Raw genomic sequence first — 20,213 nt, 5'->3', positions numbered from 1 at the left:
TTCACTCGCAACGTTTCCAAATGAAAAAGGGACCCAAGTCAGCTTTCAGTTGGATTCCATTGCTTACCTCTGCAGTGCTCTTTCCGTCGAAGTGAAGGTCGGAAACAATTTTACGGTTGACCGCAGTGTTTATACGGAGCTATATCTTCGCAATATGGAACGCTCGTCTCGTTCCCTTCAGCGAACTACAGAAGCCAGGACGTCATAGGAAGCCAAGGCACGTTAACCTGTGTTTGCTTCGTGTAAATATACGCCTGACAAGTTACTCTCCGAAACCACCGACGACCTTGAAACAGAACAAATCAAGAGGCCGTTCGTATCGCACAGGCCTCAGCTTCTTGGGATTTTTGGAATAATTTCACGTTTCTTGTTTTAAGCCTGTTGCCGTCTCCTCCAATATACCGCAGTGAGTTTTCGAATAAAATACGGTCAAAGTGTTTAGGGGTCAGCACAGCGTACATAACAGGACCAAGAGAAACATGCCTGGTCACTTCATTTTGCATCAGGTTGTCTCAAGGCAGAAAAGACTTCGAACGGAACGTACGAATGTCTAGGCACAGACAGAATTTTCAAGGGGCGACACAACTCCGAACTTAACCTATCGCAAAGTTTGTTGGTGACTATCACTGATAGCTACAGAAACTCACGGCACGCTGAGTTGCGAGAATCTTATTATCGCTCCGTAGCAAACCAGATTGTGGCACCATGATGATCGAACGGCGGAGGAGGAATCACGAAGCAAGACAACGCCCCACCGCTGACAGTTCGTAAGCTGTCGGCGAGTATAGACCAGTCTACAGACAAAGATAGACCATTCATTAGGTAGTGAAACAACTTCGTTGGCCGAACACGGAATGGGCCTGCCTGCAGAGTTTCGGGCAACAATTTAATTACTGAGTTTTAGCATGACTGAACTTCAATGTCTTAACTGCTGGGAATCAAAACTGATGCGCGCACAATGTCTCGATTGGGACCAGCAGTACCAGGATCAGATGTCTTCAAACTTCTGCGCAGTTAGTTTCCTTGTGACGTTATATTTTACTGTTTCGTAGTGGATGTGTATAATCTAAAGTTGGGCTTGAACTTAGTTTGCGCCATAACCGCTCGGGAAAAGATGCGGTGCTGACCGAGCTTTTTGGACCAAACTCCTATTCACTGGACACCATGATGATCGGTCGTTATTCGCGGCACATGCTCAGAACACAATATTGTCGTGAAATTGTGGTCGCGCGCGTGCTTTGTCCAGCTTCATTGTATGTTTTTACCTTCTGTGAGAGTTCGTTCGTCTCCACGGAAGGGCTCATGTATTCGACCGGAGTCGGGGGGGCCCCAAATGGGGGCGAGAGTGAACGTGACAAACGCGACACTTAGTTCCTAGAACCCCGTGTCGGAGATGTTTTGATTCATGCTTTGTCTTCTTTTTAATTAGGGATCTTTTGAACTTCGTCCGAGGTGTTTTGTCTTGTGTATGCGCTCGGTTTTGTCATACTGATGTTTGCTTTGGGCTTCGAGCCTTTTGATTGGTGCTAAGAAAACCCCTCTTGATTGGTCCTTCCAAAACTTTCTGATTGGTGGACTGGAGGGCTCCAGAATGCTGCTGAATCCGATATAAGTAGCCGCCAAGGGCCCGCAGAGGACTTGGCTCCCGGATACCGGGGCCTGGACATCTCCCTGCCTCTGGAGGCCAACCTGTACGTCCGACCCCCGTCGGCTGTGGAGTCTTCCGCCCGCTAACTCGCAAACTTGGGACCCCCTACGGCTGTGGAGGAGATCGGCTCGCCTGCCTTTGTGTTGATCCTTGTTTGTCGAGTTTGGCTGTGGTCGGGGCACCCGCTGAAGGTGTGGTCGAGGTGGACGGCAGGGTGGACGGCAGGGGAAGTCGCCAGAAATAGAAGCATTTGCCCCCAAGGTGTAATTTCTTATGGGTGTATTCTAATATTTAATTTTAGGTCGATTGTTTAATAAATCTTTATTTGGACTAACCGAGCCAAGTGTAAAAGCCGCATCTCTACGTGACGATATATAGCTTTGATGTTTCGACTGCCACGAAGAACATTCCAATTAAAGTATTTGTTGTTCGGAGACGGTAAAGTGAAGCTAATTAGGAGCATGTTCCGCTAAAGACGACCTCAGATATGGCATCCAGTGACTATCCGACTCGGAGCGAGCGTCACTTGTGCAGACGTGTCCACGACTGACGGAAAACAGAGCTTTACTATGAAGGTTCCCGGTTAGCGTGTGGTCTACATTGTGGCGCAAGCGACCGAATGTGACGCAACGGACTAGTCACCGCGGGAACACGCGCAACCGCGGGGGCCGCCTTGCCCCGCACGCTGTCGAGGTGCTCTGCCCACGGCGGGCGACTGCAGCAACCTTCACCGGCGAGACGGCGTCCTGCTCGCGAAGTCGGGGCTCTTCTCTGCGCCAACCTTGGAGCGCCTCCGCCTCGCTATTCTCACGCGAACCATTTATCGCGCGATGCGTGAAAGCCAATGAGCCGCCGTGCAGGCGCGAAGCCATTTCGACTCGCGTTTTTGCTACGGTCGTACCGAAGGTCCGGACGTGGCGCGGAACAGATTGCTTCCAGCGTGAACGCCGGCGGTTCTTTGTTCGCAGCGACGCCACGAGCGAACCGGGCGCGTGCGAGCGTCTCCGCGTGTTGCTGACGGCGGCGTTGGATGAACGCTGACCTTTCCCTGCGTCCCACACAGCGGCGCCGTCCCCTTGGTGTGCACCGAGCGGTCGTAAATATGCGCTATCCGGGACCTCTGGTTTCGAAGGGATTAAAGCTGGCGTTCAGCCAATCCAGTCAGCTCTCGCTCACTGACGCTGGAGGGGATACTTTGACTGGATACCCAGACGCGCATAAACGGCTGGCACGACAGACGGCATTACGGCGAGCGGCTTGTTTAGGAAGTATTTCCGAGCCCAGTATCGAGACATGGATGAAGAAAGAATAAAACAATTAAAACAGGGACAACACAACGACATCTTTCAACTTGAGTTGATAGACGTGGTTGTGTTGTCCCTGTTTTAATTGTTTTATTCTTCCTTCATCCATGACTTAAACCAACACGTTCTTCTCCCAAGCGTACCAGTATCGAGATTGGTCGGCCAATGATTTTGATTACACGCGTTGGAAAGCCTTCGCGGGGATAAATAGAACCTGCGTCAAGGAGGTTTCCTCAGGTGCGAGGTGCTGTCAACGCATTAAGACAAAGGAAGACTAAAGATTATAAAAGGGGATGTAGCCGAGGTGGGGGAAATGGCAAGAGAGACCAATCAGTCCTGCTCCGAGTGACTTCTTCACTTTATGTGTCAGGTGCTGTAAACGTTCTTTCTCTGCCGATTATCTTTTCTCGTCTGACGGTGGATTCATTACGTGCATCGCACTACTCCATAGCGTAACAAAGGGCTGATGTGAAAAAGCAACCCGCAACCAGTACAAAACGGATTCAGAAACCGATCACTCGGCGAAAGTAGATGTAATCTTCTGGTAAGTGTCCGCAACGAAACCGCATAAAACACTCTATTTATGGAACTTAGCGTAGCTCTATCGCAAATTTGAGCCTACAATAAATACAGTCATAAAAAGTGGTTCTTAATGCGGGTTCAGGGTCGCTTTTCCTGTCGTGAGAGATGACGGCTCGGGTTTTACTGGAAACAAGACCGTAAATCAGCCGCACCTACAGCGACACTGCCTACGCACGCATGGATGTTGAACGTCTTCAGTAAAAACTGGAATTGACATAAAAGAAACCCACCGACCGATAGACTGATTTTCATCAGCAACCGTCACTTCCAACAGTGGGGAAAGAAGGACCAATCAGCTGTTTCCACGCCCCGCGGCCTTTGCCTGCCAGTTCTTGCCAGATACGGACGGCCAAATGCCGCTTGAAACGCCCCAATGTCCTCGGAACGTCGCAGTTGGTCCTCAATAGTGATCTCGTATCTTAGTCCTACACTTGACTTGGCGCCAAGTTCCACAAATGTCGCACCTTTAATCGCAGTAAAGTGGGGCTGAGGTCAGACTTAACTGCAGTGAAGGGTGCCCGCGTGCCTAGGGTATAGTTGGCGGTAACCGCTAACCATAATTAAGCTTAGCTGCGATTAAGGGTGCGCGTGTAACTAGGAGAAAAGACAGCGTCGGTTTTCACCGTTCGCGCGCGCGGCAGGTTGTCAGATATTCTGAGAACCTGAAATCAGCGCGGGAAACGTTTCCTGTGATGTCGTCTGAGACGGTACTCGGAGACGGCCTAGAACAAGTAGATACACCCGCTTCTTGCCCTCTGGTTACCGGTAGTAAAACGAGGCTAGACCAAATGATTTTTCCAAGCAACCCTCGTTGAGGCGTAAGGTGCCCATCGCGGGATGACCAGATCACGCGGCGGGGGACACATTTCCGGCGGGAAACGCTGCGTGCCCGCTCTCTCTCGGGGGGCCACTCACCGTTCTCTAGCAATCCGGAGGCACACGTGAGGTCGGTCGTCGGATATCTCCGTGGGGGGCTTCGGGGTTCGGCGGACACACACACAAGGCTCGAATCCAGCGAGCAAGGCGCTCTCGTCGATCGCTACCGTTGCGGCACCGGTACGTCCAGACGCTCTTTCACGCTCCAAGCAGCCGTAAGCGGCGGACGCCATTTCCCTTTCATTTTAAACAACCGGAATCGCGGCTCGTGACGTCGCCGCGCTGCGTCGGCCAATGGGAGCGGCCGGCGGACGTCCCTCTTCTCGGTTCCCGGCGGGGAAATTCCCTGGGCGCGATGGCACGTGCCCCGGCTTTGAGCGAGCCGCTGCCCTCTCGCTTCGCCCGGCCAAGCGGCGTGTCGTCGGGTTTTTTTCTCCCAAACTTCCGGCCTGACACCGGCCTTGAACCTGACCAGCGGCGGCGGCGCGGACGGGCGACCGATCGGTTCCTCGCGTGGATGCTCGCGCGTCCCGCGGGCCACGCGGGACCGGCCCGGAAGTGAGCCCAGGTTCCGCCGTCGGGCTGCCCACGCAGTTTCCGACGGGAGCTCCGAAAGCACGGGGCTTCGCGGACCGGACGCCGCCGACGGGGTCAACCACCCCGGAGCGGCGTGCTCGCCGGGCGTCTCAACCCGGCCGGCATGCCGATGGTTCGGGAGGACCCTGATCAATCAGCATCTGCCGCTTTCCAAGCTGCCACAACCATCCCGCTCTCCACCCGGGTAGCAGCCGCCACGCAACCACGTTACGTGCTGAACACCGAGCTTGACTCGAGGCTGGTCGGAAGGACCCCGAAAAAAGCCTCACCTCCAACTGAGGGGGGTCTCTGCCAAATACTGGCAAGGCATCGACAAGGGGAATTTAGTACCCCGCGAATTGAACCTTTATCTCCGAGCAGAAGAAGGGGTGCGTGACCCTTCCACGCAAGAACTGCTGGCTGCTCTTTGGCGGTGTACCACGGATTCAACAGAGGTAGGATACGAGGACCGCGCAGCTGGAAAAGCGGCGGAGCGGGAGTCGAACTTGTCCGCTTTGCGAGCTTTCCCGTCCCGTGCTGCAGGGCCACGTTGAAAGGGAACTCGCTAAACTGACGCTGGCTAACTTTTACAGTCGCGGCTAGATCAGATCGACTCGAGTTTGCACTTCCTTCCCTTCTTCATTCCGTCTCGGCTTACCTCGGCTCAATCACCAGCGCCGTCTATTGCGTTCCTATTTGTACAACTGTCCTCATTTGGAGAAAGGATTCGTTCAATGCGGCGAGATTACTGATTTCCTAATATTCCTGATTCCACATGTTTAAAAACCACAAAGGCATATTGGCGACTCTGTCCAGATCGATGGCACCTACCGGCTAGAACAGAAAGCTCTTTCTCCAGCGAATCAGATATTCGCAGCGCCTGGCGGTCTAAACAAGAAGCCGTGAAAGGCTCGAAAACACGCGATGGACTTCGCCAATAGTCACCAAAATTCTCGTCATGCACCGCATTGCCAGCCATGCTCCGAATTCCGCACTAGAGTAGCGTTAGCGTCGCGTGCTCAATGTTATCGCTTTATCGGAGCCGGGTCTGGAACGCCAACGTTCGATTGAGGTATACGCTACCGGCCAAAGTTGCGCGTCACGGTAACGTTTACGGTATTAAGCGAACGCCCAAACGTCCAATTCGTCTTCCTTTGAATGGTTTATCCAGTGAGGAGGGCGCTTTATTGGCCACGGGACCTCAGTGACACGCGGAGTGGACGCCAATTTGCCAACGACACTGCGTGCCCTGACAGGGCTGTGATCCCAGTGTTCATGTCATGTCATGACCTCCTCGTCACTGATCACTTACAGCACTTTCGGTTAACACCGCCACTCTAATACCCTCGTTATACGGGCACACATAACTGCGGTTACGCTAAGCCAGCGCGCAATACCTGCGGACAACATTCTTCGACCATGCAGTCAAAGCTATGGGTATCAAGTATCAAGGGACTTTAATCCCTACTAGAGCCCCAGGATGACGCAAGCTGACACAATGCGCGAGCCATGTCACGCATGGCGAATATAATCCCTGGAGGAGGGGAACAAGGGGGACAAAGGAAAAACATAAATCTCCAAACAGAGCTATAGGTGATTTGTCCGCGACCGAAAAAATCCTAGTGGAACGCCCTACCAACCTGGTTCGGTACCTGGTTCGATACCAGGACCAGGCGGATTTTTTCGGTCGCGCACCAGTCACCTGGCTGTGTTTGGAGATTTATGTTTGTCCTTTATCCCCGTTGTTCCCCTTCTCCAGGGATTGTTTTAGTCATGCACGACATGACTCGCGCATCGTGTCAGGTTGCGTCATCCTGGGGCTCTAGTACGGACTAAAGTCCCTTGATACTTCTTTTACAAGTAACGACAACCAACACAAATGGCAAAGCACATTCCGCTGGAACAAAATGACCGCATCCAAACCTCTGCTGTGTGCCTTCCTAAAACCTGCACCGTCACGCAGTCGGCGCTTCAAAGAATCTCGCTACTTGTAGGAAGCTGTTATGTAGGACCTTTAGTCCGGACACTTGGTGAGAAAGACGGTGAGGAACTCGGCGGCCGTAATTGGCCGGCGCCGCGCTTGAGCTGGGCGCTGGCCAATCACGGCCGCCGAATCCCTCGCCGAGTTTTTCGCAAAGTCTCCAGGTTAGAGCCCCTGGTGTACCTTCATGTCTTGCCCACGCACACCGTCCAATGTTTCTTTATTTATTTACACGTCTACCTGCTGCGTTGTTAGGCACCGAGGCTACACAAACTCCGCTATCGTGTTGCGACGCCATTCACTGTTACTCAAAAGAGAACGAGTTTGCCAGCAGAATCGTGGGGCCGCGCATTTGCCGAATATTGTGTTCCACTATTCATCGCAGTGTAAATGCATCATACAAAAATCTATCAGCACTCTTTAAATAAATTATGCGCTTCTTTACAAAATAAAAATGTGTGCTTTTGTGGGGACACCCTATATAAGGAAATGTGGTTTTTATTATTTCCATTGAGTAAAACCATTTGCACATCTTTATTAAGAAACTATTATTTTGCACGTTCCTTTGTCGGTATTATTACTAGTGTAAGCGCTGGCATTTGTATCAAGGCGAGGATTAGTTTTGTTTATGAAAATCGGGTTTTTCTTTTCCACACTGATGGGAAAATTTCATGTATTCCGGGAAAACAATATAGTGAAGAATGTTTACTAGATAAATGTAAGGCTATGTGGCTGAATTATTAATTACCCGTTATCAGCGGCATTTCGAGCCAAAACAAAATGTCATGTTAGGGTAAATCCCAGTGGCTGTCGCTCGACCCAAACAAGGCCGCCCCCGTGAATCGGGCGTATCTTCCCGCTATCTACAACACGCATAACTGCGCGTAAGAGCTCAAAATGCAGGTTGTTTTTTTTACGTTGTTCCTCGTTGGCTTCATATGTGGCGACCGATCTTTCTATGCATTAAAACAGCACGATGTTAATCCATTCAAACTAATAAAAATACTCGGAGATATTTTGTTTTGAAATCCAATGCGGATTTCTCGGCCATGTCGGGACAAGCAGAAAATACGCCGGTGCGACAGGATTCTTGGCGCCGCGCATGACGTCGCTCGGGGATAACTGGCGACGTCTGATTAAGCGCTGCCTGTTCTGTTTGTTTCGACGCCTGCCGAGATGAGTTGGAGGCGACGTTGGTTCAGAAATTCCCGCCTATATATCGGGGCATCCTCGCCCTTCCAAGCACAAGTACGGAAAGATGTCAGCGTGGCGTCCTTGCTTCATGAATAGCATTCCTGACCGGCGCTCTTTCCTGTTTTCATTTCTTTACGCGCATTTCGTGACCGGCTCGGCTAATAAGGCGTCAGCAATGTTTGAGCGGAGGCAATCCGAGACTGCGAAGAGTAAAGGGAAACGAGAACCGCGGCGGGTAATAACAAAATTGTCAGGATTCCAAACAGACGCCGGCAACGTACGAGAAAGGAGAGGGAGGGGGTTAGCGAAGGTGAGTGGCTGCTGGCTGCTGCGAACGCATTACTATCGTTTATGGAAACAGCGTGGCGAAGTAGCGCCCTCCAGCCGTCTGTTGTCAATGCTAGTCTAGATTGTGTGTAAGAGACAGGGGACGAAGAAATTTAACCTTATTTAAGGGAATCGTCGAAACGAGACAATGCGGCGAGGTAACGCTTTTGAGATCGGGAAATACTCGCAGAAATATAAAAAAATATAAAATGCTGACGCGATCTAATTACAAATCTATTTACAATGAATGCATTTAAATGGGAGGTACAAATATAGCCATAGGTCGTTGATCATTGCAAAGTTTCTTTTTACCCTTCTCGATTGCAATTTTTTTTTATAGCTTTTTATACTATGGGAAAATAAATTTAAGCCCAAATGGACGAGAGAAAAAACAAGGCCTGAGCGGAAGTGTGGAGTTTTTGTGTTACGCGCGACACTCAAGAATATAAAAACAAAACCTCAGTTTTTTTAATAAAATTTATGACGCGTACAACATAATGAAAAGCAATTCATTTTCGGCGTGCAACTTCGATGCGAACTTTTCTTCTCTTATTTTTTTTTTTTTGAAAATTCCACACAATGTTTATTAGTCAGAAAACAAGCGCAAGGCATAGAGAGTTCCGGCAAGTTTGTTATAGTCTCAGAGCCAACCTGATTCCGGCTCTAGCCGATAAGATTCGCCGAAGAAGAAAAAATCACGAAGCGAAAATGAACCTAGTGTTCGAATCTTTTGAGCCCACGTGACGTCATCACACTCGCGTGGCTCCCACTCAGTAAACGGGAGCGACCCCGACGCGTCCATGGACGTACCAGGCCTGTGTCCCACCTGCGTCTCTCACCGTGATGACGTCCAAATGCTAGCGCCTACTCTCAGAAATCTAGAACGTCTCCTTTCGCCCAATGCAGCTTCGAGAACCAATCGAAGCCATTTAGGAAGGAGCTCGAGGCCGCAAATATCTCTCGGCTTCGAGGGAGGACCTGTGGGCACGCTCTAAGAACCGAGCTCCCTCCGTCGAGTGCAGGCTCTCCCGATTGATTGCGAGGAAAGTACCAGATCTTCTATAGCCTAGCTAAGTCGCGCTATACACATAGCACGATTTGTACACCATTCACACGGTCAGCAAAAAGGTACCTTTAACACAACGGGTCCCTTTGCGATCGGTGAATCGGCCCGCTCTCTTGGGCCGGGAGTACTTGTCACGCGCAGAGGATCGTGAACTGATTCGCCGCAGAGAATAAAGGTCCCTCAGCTAAAGGTACCTTTATCATCGTGTGAATGGGTTGGAGAAAGGAGAGGAAGCGTCCGGGACATGGGACGATGAGGGCAGGCAAATAAAAGGGCTCGAGCGGAACGGTTCTCCCGATTCAATCGTGAACATACTGGTGCCGAAACCCGGGAGAAGACCTGACTCCGTAACGTTCTACGATGGAAAGAGCCAAGAGAAGCTGCGCCGTCGCTCGAGCAGCGGTCACCCGGACAATCTCGAAATGGAGGAGATTCTGGTTAACCCCGATCCAGCCAAAGACGAATTTCAGAACCACGCAGACTAACTTCAACAAGGGCAAGTACGTTTGAAAGATCTAGAGAGGGAAATCGCTGCGCTAATCGACGAGGAGGGACTCGAAAACGAAATCGCCAGTCAGATGGAGTAAGGACGTCAGCTTTATTATGTCAAGAACCCGTCGCCTTCTGAATACGGAACCTACCACCCAAGCATCGACTGCAACGTCCATTTCACGGCAGCGTCCTCGAACCGTAGCCTTACCAAAACTGCAAATACAAAGTTTCGATGGAAACCTCAGAAATCATGCCATAGTTCGACGAGAAGCAGTTAGCACGAATCTCCGGGTCGTGTTCGATGAATATTCGAATGCCGCCGAGAAGGTCTCGTTAAACAGTGTTCTCGACAAGGGCCGATAGATTGATACAGATATACTTCGTACGGTTCTAAGTTCCGCAGTGCTCCGGTCATCACCACAACAGACATGCAGAAGGCGTACCTCCAAGCCAGCATTCGTCAACAAGACCGGAACGCGCTTCGTTTCCCTGTGGCTAGAGCACCTTCCAACAAACAATGAACCACTTCCAGCCTTTGTTGATTGGCGAATGAACCGAGTACCCTTCGGAGCATCTTCAAGCCCATTTTTGCTAGCAGCCACGCTAAAACACCACTTTAAATTCCTAGAAGACGAATACCCGGAAATGGCAGTTCGACTCCAAAATTCATCCTACGTCGAAGATCTCATTCTTGCGAGCCCGCCTGAATCTGGTGCGTTAATTGCGCATCACGAAGCAAACGCACTCCCGTCAATGGCAGGCATGCAGCTCCGAAAATGGAATTCTTATTCGGAATTTCTCAGGGGTCAATCCCGGCAAGACGGAGTCCCTTACGAAAGTACTGGAACAAAAAGTTGCACGATGAGGGTCTTAGGAGTCCCATGGGACACAAAAACAGATGATCTAATGCTTTCTACGCAGAACGTTTCTACTTTACTGACAACACTAACTACGAAGCGCTCGGTATATACTTTACGCATTTTCGAGGTAGTGTGATCCCCTCGGGTACTTGGCACAATCCACAATTCGCGCAAGACTGTGTTTTCAAACTTTGTGGATACAACAACGACCCTGCGATGAAGACCTCCATGAAAACGAGAAGACAGAATGGAATTCCTTGCGCACAGAATTAACCCGTGTCTCATCAGTAAGAATTCTTCCATGCGTGCGACCCGTGCAAACCCAGGGCAGCCACCGCGGGAAGCTACACGTATTCACCGGTGCAGGTCCCCGAGCATATGGAGCAGCGGTATATATTAGAATTTCTTCGCCACTGGATTCATTCGAAACGCGCCTTCTAATCGTCAAAAATAGAGTGGCAGCGGTAAAACCGGTAACTTTACCTAAATTAGAATTACTCGCTTGTCTGATCGGTGCAAGACTTCACAGCTACATTCAAGAGATTCCAGGTTTTGATAATCTACAATCATATTTCTGGACAGATTCCAAGGTTGCACTGAGTTGGATTTGTAGTGACGCAACTAGGAGGCAGCCCTTCGTTGGGAACACAGTTACCGAAATTTAGCAGAGCACGAAAGAGTGTGCATGAGACCACTGCAGAAGCGAAGACAATCCTCCAGATTTATTTACAAGACGAGTTTCGGCCCCTTTTTATTGCACAAGAGCACGTGGTGGACCGGTACAAAATGGCTCGCACTGCCCAATGTAAACTGGCCAACGCGACTCTGAGTTGCCAATGTTGCACACGAAGAAGACAAGCCTGAACAAAACAAGTTTATCTTAGTCAATCCTGTGGCAGTACGTGCACATGCCACAGGCACACCGACGATTTCGTCATTGATAAAATTGGACAACTACATCAATATCAACAGGGTTATTCGAATAACCGCATGGATTCAACGGTTTCTAACAAATGCATCATTGCATCAAGGTTCTAAGGCCGGACCGCTAACAGCTGATGACATTTCTCAAGCAGAAACATATTGGGTCAGAAGACTGCAAGATGAGAGATTTCCAATCGAAGTTGCGGCTCCCAACGTAGCTAAGGAAGTTCGTAGCTCGTCAAATGTAAAACCGATTCTCACCCATTTCTTGCACCTAACGGTGTTACATGCGTAGGCGGCCTCTTGCAACAGCTCCGTAAATCCTACAATCTTAAGCATCCTATTCTGCTTCCAGGACGCCATAGTTACGCTGACCTGCTTATTTTGTATACGCAAACTCGGCTTCTGCGCGCGGGTGTTCAGAGTACACTTACCGAATTACGCGAACGATTTTGAATTATCAAGGAACGCCAGAATGTCAAGCGGGCCATCAAAACCTGCCTTCTTAGCTGTAGACGAATGCTCAAGGCTGCAACCGCGCCGATGCCACCGCTGCCACGCGAACGCATAATAGAAACTGGCCCAGTTGACGTTATCGGAGTGGACTTTTGTGTCCCTATGTACATACGAGCGGCATCCTAGACAAAGAAGGCCTACGTTGCTCTTTCCTCCTGCGCAGTAACACGAGCGATTCATTTGGAACTAGTCTCCAGCATGTTGAGCACAAACTTTCTCATAGCATTCTGACGATTTGTTTCAAGATGAGGAATACCGTCGATAGTAGATTCAGACAACGCCCGCACCTTCCACCACTGCGACAAGCGCTTCCGCACGCTCTCCAGTTCAGAATTTCAAGACTGCTCGAGCGAACTTCGGATTTAATGGAAATTTAGCGTAGAAAACGGCCCCTGCTGGGGAGGACGGTGGGAAAGAATCATCAGAACATTCAAGGACGCCCCGAAGAAAACACTCGGACGTACAAGCCTCACATTAGAAATACTCACGACTACCCTCTTTGAAGTCAAGGCGGCCGTGGACTGAGGACCTCTTATGCACATGAGCACGGTCCCCGATGAGTTGCAAGCACTAACACCATCTCATCTCTTAATAGGCAAACGAGCGGTTAGCCTCCCACCGAAGCTGGTAATGTTGATACCAACATCAACAGCCCCAGAAGTGACACGAAGAGGGCTGTACCGTCAGCGACTCATGACACAACTGTAGAAGCGGTGGAAACGTGAATATCTTATTTTCCTTGCATCTGCTCACCAAAGCCCTTGCGAAGAAGTGTCAAGAAAACAACGAGGAGACGTGGTCCTTGTAGACGACGACCAGACACTGCCCCTAACGTTGAAACTTGGCAGAGTCACCCAGACGTTTCCAGGCAGAGACTGGATAACAAGAGCATGCGACATCCGTCTGGCAAGCAAGCAGGTCATTCGCAGGCCCATTCAACTTCTACATTTGCTTAAAAGTTAGACGGACCTCGCATCCGCCAATTTCTCGCCTTCGGGCGGGCATGTGTTCAAGAAAGAAAAGGAAGAGGAAGGCGCACAGGACAGGGGACGATGAGTTCAGACAAATAAAAGGTTCTCCCCATTTTATCTTCAACATGGGGTGCTCTACCCGATTCCCCCGGCCAGCATAAAGGTATACCTTTGCAATCGGCGAATCAGCCCGCTCTCTTGGGTACGAGCACTTGTCACGCGCGGAGCGTCGCGAACTGATTCACCGAACAGAATAAAGGCCACCTAGCTAAAGGGACCTTCATGAACGTTATGATCGTGTGAATCGGGTAACAGCGCGAGCCTTTGGGGCAGCAAGTCGCAAATCCGGTGCCTGCAGGAAACAAACACAGAATAGAAAGAGAAACCAGTCCGTCTATACGGTGGAGAGAGAGAAAGAAAGAGATAGAATAAATGCTTTACCTGGAAAAGAACAGAGGTTGATGTTCTACCTGGAAAACAAAACACGCTTGACTGGAGAATACCGTAAGCAGCCCTGTGTTCTTCCGCCCGAACGTTCCCTGTCTCCTTTTATCCTTTAATGGCTATTGTGCTCAAACGGCTTACATTTACGGCGCCTTTAACATAACGCGAAGTGGGCCTAATATATATATATATATATATATATATATATATTTGTTATTACGATTGCATTTATGACCGTCACTTTTTTGCGCACCTCAATAAAATGGACGTGTACATTCTTCGTAAAAACTGAATACCGCATAAGGATTGTTCGAATTATTTGAAGTACGTATTTAAGACCTGCGCGTTTCGAATATTGCCCATTCCCGCCAGTCGTTTCACTGAGGTGCGCAGTCGGTCCGCCGTTAGGAAGCAAAACATCCGAGAGCGTGGCTAGCATCAGCAATGGGGGAGCGTCTGCTAATGGTCTAGGATAGGTCAGAGGTGCGGCCCGAGTATTTACGCGATGCAGTAGCGAGGTGCTAAGACAACAATCTGATAGGTGACGTGGCGGACAACGAGATGTATTTACATTTATTAAAATGAAAATCCATTTGCCTCGACGCTACTCAGTGAGTGATGAGATTGGTCTGCAAAGGTGGTTGATCGTGGATTGATCGAGTAGATTAGTAGATGACCCAATCGTTTGCGAAGAAGCGAACCGAATAAAAGATGCTATCGCGGCGATCATGAATGCCGCTTCGGAATATAAGCTAGAGTTCCCCGCGAGGGACACCAGATGTGCTCCCCTTAGGACCGGGCGCAGCGGGTGCTACGAGCCGTCGGAGCCAATCCAAGGCCGTGTCACGTGACCTTGGAGAACGTATCACGTGCTGCCTTCAGAGAGCTGCATTGGCCGGGATGGCCCGTAGGCATCCGCTGCGGTCGGAGTACAGGGGAGAGGTTTTACGCTATTGACAAGTGTAACGGGTGATCCGTGTACGGAAGTGCACTTGTTATCAGAGGGGCGAATATTCGTACGTATTACCTTCAATGAAAATGCGCGCTGATAAGCAACCTTGTCAAATTCCTCGGAGTCGTCAACGGGAATGACGTTTGTTTGGACAGTGACATCCAATTCTGAAATATTGTCGGTAAAATACGTCTACTTGGAATGGGGTGACAAGACGTTCCCTTCCAAGGACGGACAAGGGCGGACAGGACATACGTCCTTGTCTTATTTTTTTCCCTTTATTTATATTATAATATCTCGTTAGGTGGCTTCCTCACGACTATGATTTGAGAAGTTCCTGCCAATGTTAAAACATAAAGCTTTACGAGTTTGAGGAATTTATCGTGGTTGGGTCAAAGTATCGGCTCCCAAAAGTTTAGATGGAACACGGCTGAAATAAAGAAGGTATAATTAGTGATTAGCCGATAATCGTTCGCATTACGTTTCCAATTTTCTAATCACCTGGAAGTTCAGAAAAGTCCGAGTGAATTATATTTGCGGCATATTATAACTATGCCGCAAAGGAAATAAGCAGAGGAGATGCGTTTAGTGTTTACTAATGCTTTTGAGTTAACTTGGTAGTCTCTGCATCTATAGGACACCTGACCCGATGAGTCGCCTTCGATGCGCCCACAAAGTCTATTATATTAAGACCAATATGGGAGAAAGAGAATTGGCAGGAGCGTGGAATTTTCAACGAGCTTTTAATATAAAATAAATGATAAAAACTTGTTAAAGTGAGAACGCTTTGCACCTTTAATAGCGGGAGGTCACCGTCATCTACAAATTGCTGCGGAAATTGCAGAGATTGGTTGATCATGTTCCAAAACGTCTTCTTTTTTTTAGTATCGCAATGTCGTAATTGTGATTAACAAACTGGTACCACGTCTTCCAGGACATTGTATATAGAAATCACGAATTGTGTGTACGTAAGTGCGCCGAGGACGTGTTCAGCTGCTACCACTACCTTTTTCTCTTTCTACATAATTCTCACAAAAAAAAAATAATCTCGTTTTTTTGTCTTTATTTTACTATCTTTCAGTATGGCGAGCACGTTCACGAGGCGAAATAATTCTTCTGGGAACGTCTGCTCGAAGCTTTCGTCGAAGACAAAAGTCTGGAAACAACAGCTCATATCGCACCTTTTATGTTCCGTTTCATCCGAACACCGGAACGAGTGTCTGACGCTCCTTGTGCACGACGACCCTGCCCAGATTTCCGGTAGCGGCGAGGAGCAGCGCTGCTTCTGGGGCCTGGGTTGACGCTCGGTGCGTCTACACTCCTCTGTGGACACGGTTCGCGCCTCGCATTCCGAAGAAGAAAGAAAAATCAGCGACGACTTTTACATTTTTTTAGAAGACATTAAACACCCAGTTCGGTGAATGAAGAAGATAATTAGCTGTGACGTTAGATGATCTGACGTCACGTGACGTGGACATCCCACCTGACGTTTCGATATTACGGCGTGGTGTGGCGTCGGATGACGAAGTCAAGTTGTGGCATCTTGTGATACCACGACGACACCCGTAAACACGTCCCGACACGCACATGTTCTACCCAACGTGGCTGGACTGTCAACACGTTTTCTGGAAATGACCTGTCCCTCCCCCAGGGCAATGTGCAGTGCAGCCACGACGAGGGACTCCGGATACATCGCTCGGGATATCCACTGGCACGGCGGATGCAGCGGCCTACTCGACCCATCGACCCTCCGATTCAGTCGGAGCTTTCGTGGAATGTAGGAGAATATATAAATGGGCTAGTTGGTACATCACTGAATGGAAAGCGCCGAATGAACAAAGACGAAGAAGGGGACAGAGACGAAGCGCACTCTCAACTGTAGGTTTATTGAAACAATTTACAAACATTGACTATTAATACCGTCTATCTGGGCGTTGGATCAAAAAAAAAAAAAAAAACTCTTTATCTCTTAAGTGCCGTGACGGCGCACTAATGCACAGACTCTCCCCTTGTTCTCTTATGCGGAATGCCTCATGTATTTCTCGCGCTCTTTTGCTTGCGTATCTGCCCGGAGCTGTTGTTTCTTCCGATTCCGGGCCACATGGGCACCTATCACAGTGCACCGCAAGATTGCCCGACGGGGACTGTTTCACTGACCAGGCATGTTCCCTGGCCCTCTCATTTATGCAAAACCCCGTTTGGCCCACATACGATCGCCCGCAACTCATTGGTACGTTATGTACCACTGACGTTGCACACTCCACGTATTGATTAGCGTGTTTCTTTTGACGCACTTTACCATCTCCCCTTTCGTTGCTTATTTTTGAACATAGATGAGACAGCTTGTGGCGCTGAAAACACCACTGGCACTTCAAAATGAGCCGCCACTTTTTTCAGATTGTGAGATAGATTGTGAATGTAAGAAATCACCGCCGGTCTTGTTAGTTGTCTGGAAGAAATATGAGCGTCATCTCTTTTCTTCATCTTGGGAACAAGGTTATCCGATACTTCCCCCAAGAAGCGATCGGGGTACCCTCCGCGTTTTAGACGATTCACCTGCGTGAGGAAGCTTTCATCCGCGACATGGTGGCACGATTTTGCCAGTGAGGCTCTCATTAGGCACGATGCTGTTCCCCTTTTAACGAGTTTGGATTGCGCAGAATTGAAGGGCAGAACCCCTTTCTTTGTTCGCGGCTCATATTTCCAACAGACATGGTCACCTTCGAAGTTGAGGCTCAAATCCAAGGACTCCATCCAGCCTTCCCTTCGTCATTGTTTCACGGGTGAATGGGAATCCGTGTGAATTCAAGTTAAAACAATCCAACACATCGTTGATTAAGTCCATGCTAACAGTAACGAACTTCGGAAAAAGCACCAAAAATCATCCACATACCGACAGATTGTGATTTCCCGCAATCTTTCGATATCCTTACGTATTCCCGTATCACATTCAGGCAAAAATATATCGCGGAGCACTAGCGCAACACGGGAGCCGATACATATGCCTCGTTTTGAACGTAAACACCATCCCCAAAGGACACAAAGGTTGAGTTAAGGTAGCATTCTAATAACTCTAAAAAAAGACTCCACACTTACTCCGCTCGATTTTCTAAAGCTTATTTCATCGTTTTCTTCGATGCACTTTTTTACCGCTGGGAAAAGCTTGTCATGCGGGATGGTATAGAAAAGGTCTTCCACGTCAATGGAAAAGCCTCCGCCGTAGAACTGGTCGCCTTTCGCCAAAAATTTTATGACAGCCTCCGAGTTCCGCACCAGGAATGGGTCACTCAATTCAAGGCCGGCCAACAGCGCGAGAAATACATGAGGCATTCCGCATAAGACAGCAAGGGGAGAGTCTGTGTATTAGTGCGCCGTCACGGCACTTAAGAAATAAAGAGTTTTTTTCTTTTTGAGCCAACACCCAGATAGACGGTATTAATAGTCAATGTTTGTTTCAATAAACCTTCAGTTGAAAGTGCGCTTCGTCTCTGTCCCCTTCTTCGTCCTTGTTTATTCGGCGCTTTCCATTCCCTTTCGTGGAAGCGCACGCTTTTAGAGTGCAGCTCTTAGGCGCCCGTTTCCGGCTTGAGCGGCGTCGCCGTTGCCGTCGGCGTAACCGCGCGTTGCAATGTAGGAAGCGTCCCATAATGCAACGCGCTGGTCTCACTGGTGACCCGCTCATTGCATTATGGGACGTTTCCCAGAATGACGTCACTCGTGACGTCACGAGGGTCCCGCGCGTTGCATTATGGGAAACGTACCATGTCGCAACGCGCGGGTCACTCATGGCCCGCGCTATGCATCATGGGACGTTTCCCATAGTGCAACGCGCCGAGTGACGTTTCCCATTATGTAACGCGCGGAGGAGGAGGAGGAGGAGAGGGGGAGGAGAGGAGAGGCAGCAGGAGGATAGGAGGAGGAGGCGCATGCCCTCCTCTCCGTACCCTGCTTCCCTCCTCTTGAAGAGCTGCGCTCTAATTTCGCATTTTATGGAGTTGTAAACGTCTTTCATTTTTTTTTCAACCATGTCGTCTTACGGTAATGAACGCAGTAAGAGGTACATCGTCATACGGCTCATAATTTCGTAACGATGCCATCACGGGAGCGGACGTCACAAATCGCAGGAGAAAAAAAAATCTGCAGGCGGAAAAGACGACGACGCCAACGAGTGCACTTCTAAAAAATAAAGGGAAACAATAATGGAAACGAAAACTTTCGCATAGGACAAGGAACCTTTTTTTTAATTTTCATTCTTAAACATGAGAAGTAAAGCGGGCCCAGACCGCTGCAAGTTAATAATGGAGTTGCGTGTGGCGAACATAAACGATTATCTCGCGGGGGGTGATAAATTCTAATCTTGAGGACATCAGCGTTGCAGTTGGATAAGTTTAAAATAAATCTATTTACGTAACTTAAACGGCCGGAGCAAAATATATGACCATGACGCTATCTGAACCAACAAAAGTATCGAGGAAAAAAAAGAAAGAAGAAGGCACTTTTTGGATTAAGCACCCAAACATTTCGTATGGAGAATGGATTAGCGACATATACACAAATCTCGGCGAGACGCGAAGGACACGTGCACTATATCACTCCTTTTTGATCCGATTGGGACGGGACTTCTCTCTTCCATTGGAACTGGCGGTACACGTGACATCAGGCCACGCCACGTCACGCTGTCTAGTGACATCCCTGCATCAAGTCCACGGTGACGCCATGCGACCCGACGTGGCCCGTAGGGCTGCTGGACACGGGACAACGTGATCGAGAGTGGTACCAGGTACCTACATCGTACATGGTGGTACCAAGTCAACCGCATGACCCATAGTTGCGTCCCGCTAAATTTAGCGGATGACGTCATTCCGTGCCGCTTCCGTCAGCACGGTAAGACTGCGCAACCGCGACAGCGACAGCTACACAAACCCCAACTTGACTTCCGTTATAAAATGCAATTTGCATTACAAAGTAACCCACGTTACCTCGTCGGTAAGTTTTAGCTTTTGGAAGAAATGTACTAGAATTTCTAGCATACAGATATGCCTGAGTGCCGCCATTGACGCCCATACGTGGTTCATTTTCCGGAACAGGAGAGGTACATTGGGATGAGTATAAGGATAAGTAAGGGGTTGCATAAGTAGTCCCGTTGAAGTTTGTGCGATGGCTAAGTGGGCGTATAAATAGTCACGACTCAACATCCCTGGACACAAAAAATTGAAATGTCCTTCGTAGTTAATTTGTAAAAGTCCTCGCAGAGAAGAAGGGCTACGAGTAACGTGATCCCATATGTCACTAAATATAGTAAGTGATACGTATTACTCGTTACTGTTTTTAAAAGTAACGCGTACTTTACTACGTTGCAACAGCAGCCCGTCATCGGCAACGCCGTACTTGTAACGCATTGCCGCCAGCACTGTACTGTACCGCCAGGTTGCTTGTAACTTTTTGTCCATAATTTAGAATCTCCTTTTTCTCCGGTATCGGTATTTGTAAGCGCAACTTA

The 20,213-nt window shown here is 49.1% G+C and overlaps 1 protein-coding gene across 1 annotated transcript in view; it reads right to left on the bottom strand.

Moving 5' to 3' along the window:
* Window positions 1-4,706, bottom strand: part of LOC8023819 (dual oxidase maturation factor 1) — a 33,145-nt gene extending 28,439 nt beyond the window's left edge. The window contains exon 1 of the mRNA XM_029978256.3: window positions 4,450-4,706. The gene's annotated coding sequence lies outside the window, so the exon portion shown is untranslated. The remainder of the gene's footprint in view (window positions 1-4,449) is intronic.
* Window positions 4,707-20,213: the final 15,507 nt, after the last annotated feature.

Source organism: Ixodes scapularis, unplaced genomic scaffold, assembly GCF_016920785.2.
Source record: "Ixodes scapularis isolate PalLabHiFi unplaced genomic scaffold, ASM1692078v2 PGA_scaffold5__190_contigs__length_132052651, whole genome shotgun sequence".
NCBI lineage: Eukaryota > Metazoa > Arthropoda > Arachnida > Ixodida > Ixodidae > Ixodes > Ixodes scapularis.
This window is presented reverse-complemented; position numbering and strand designations above follow the sequence as displayed.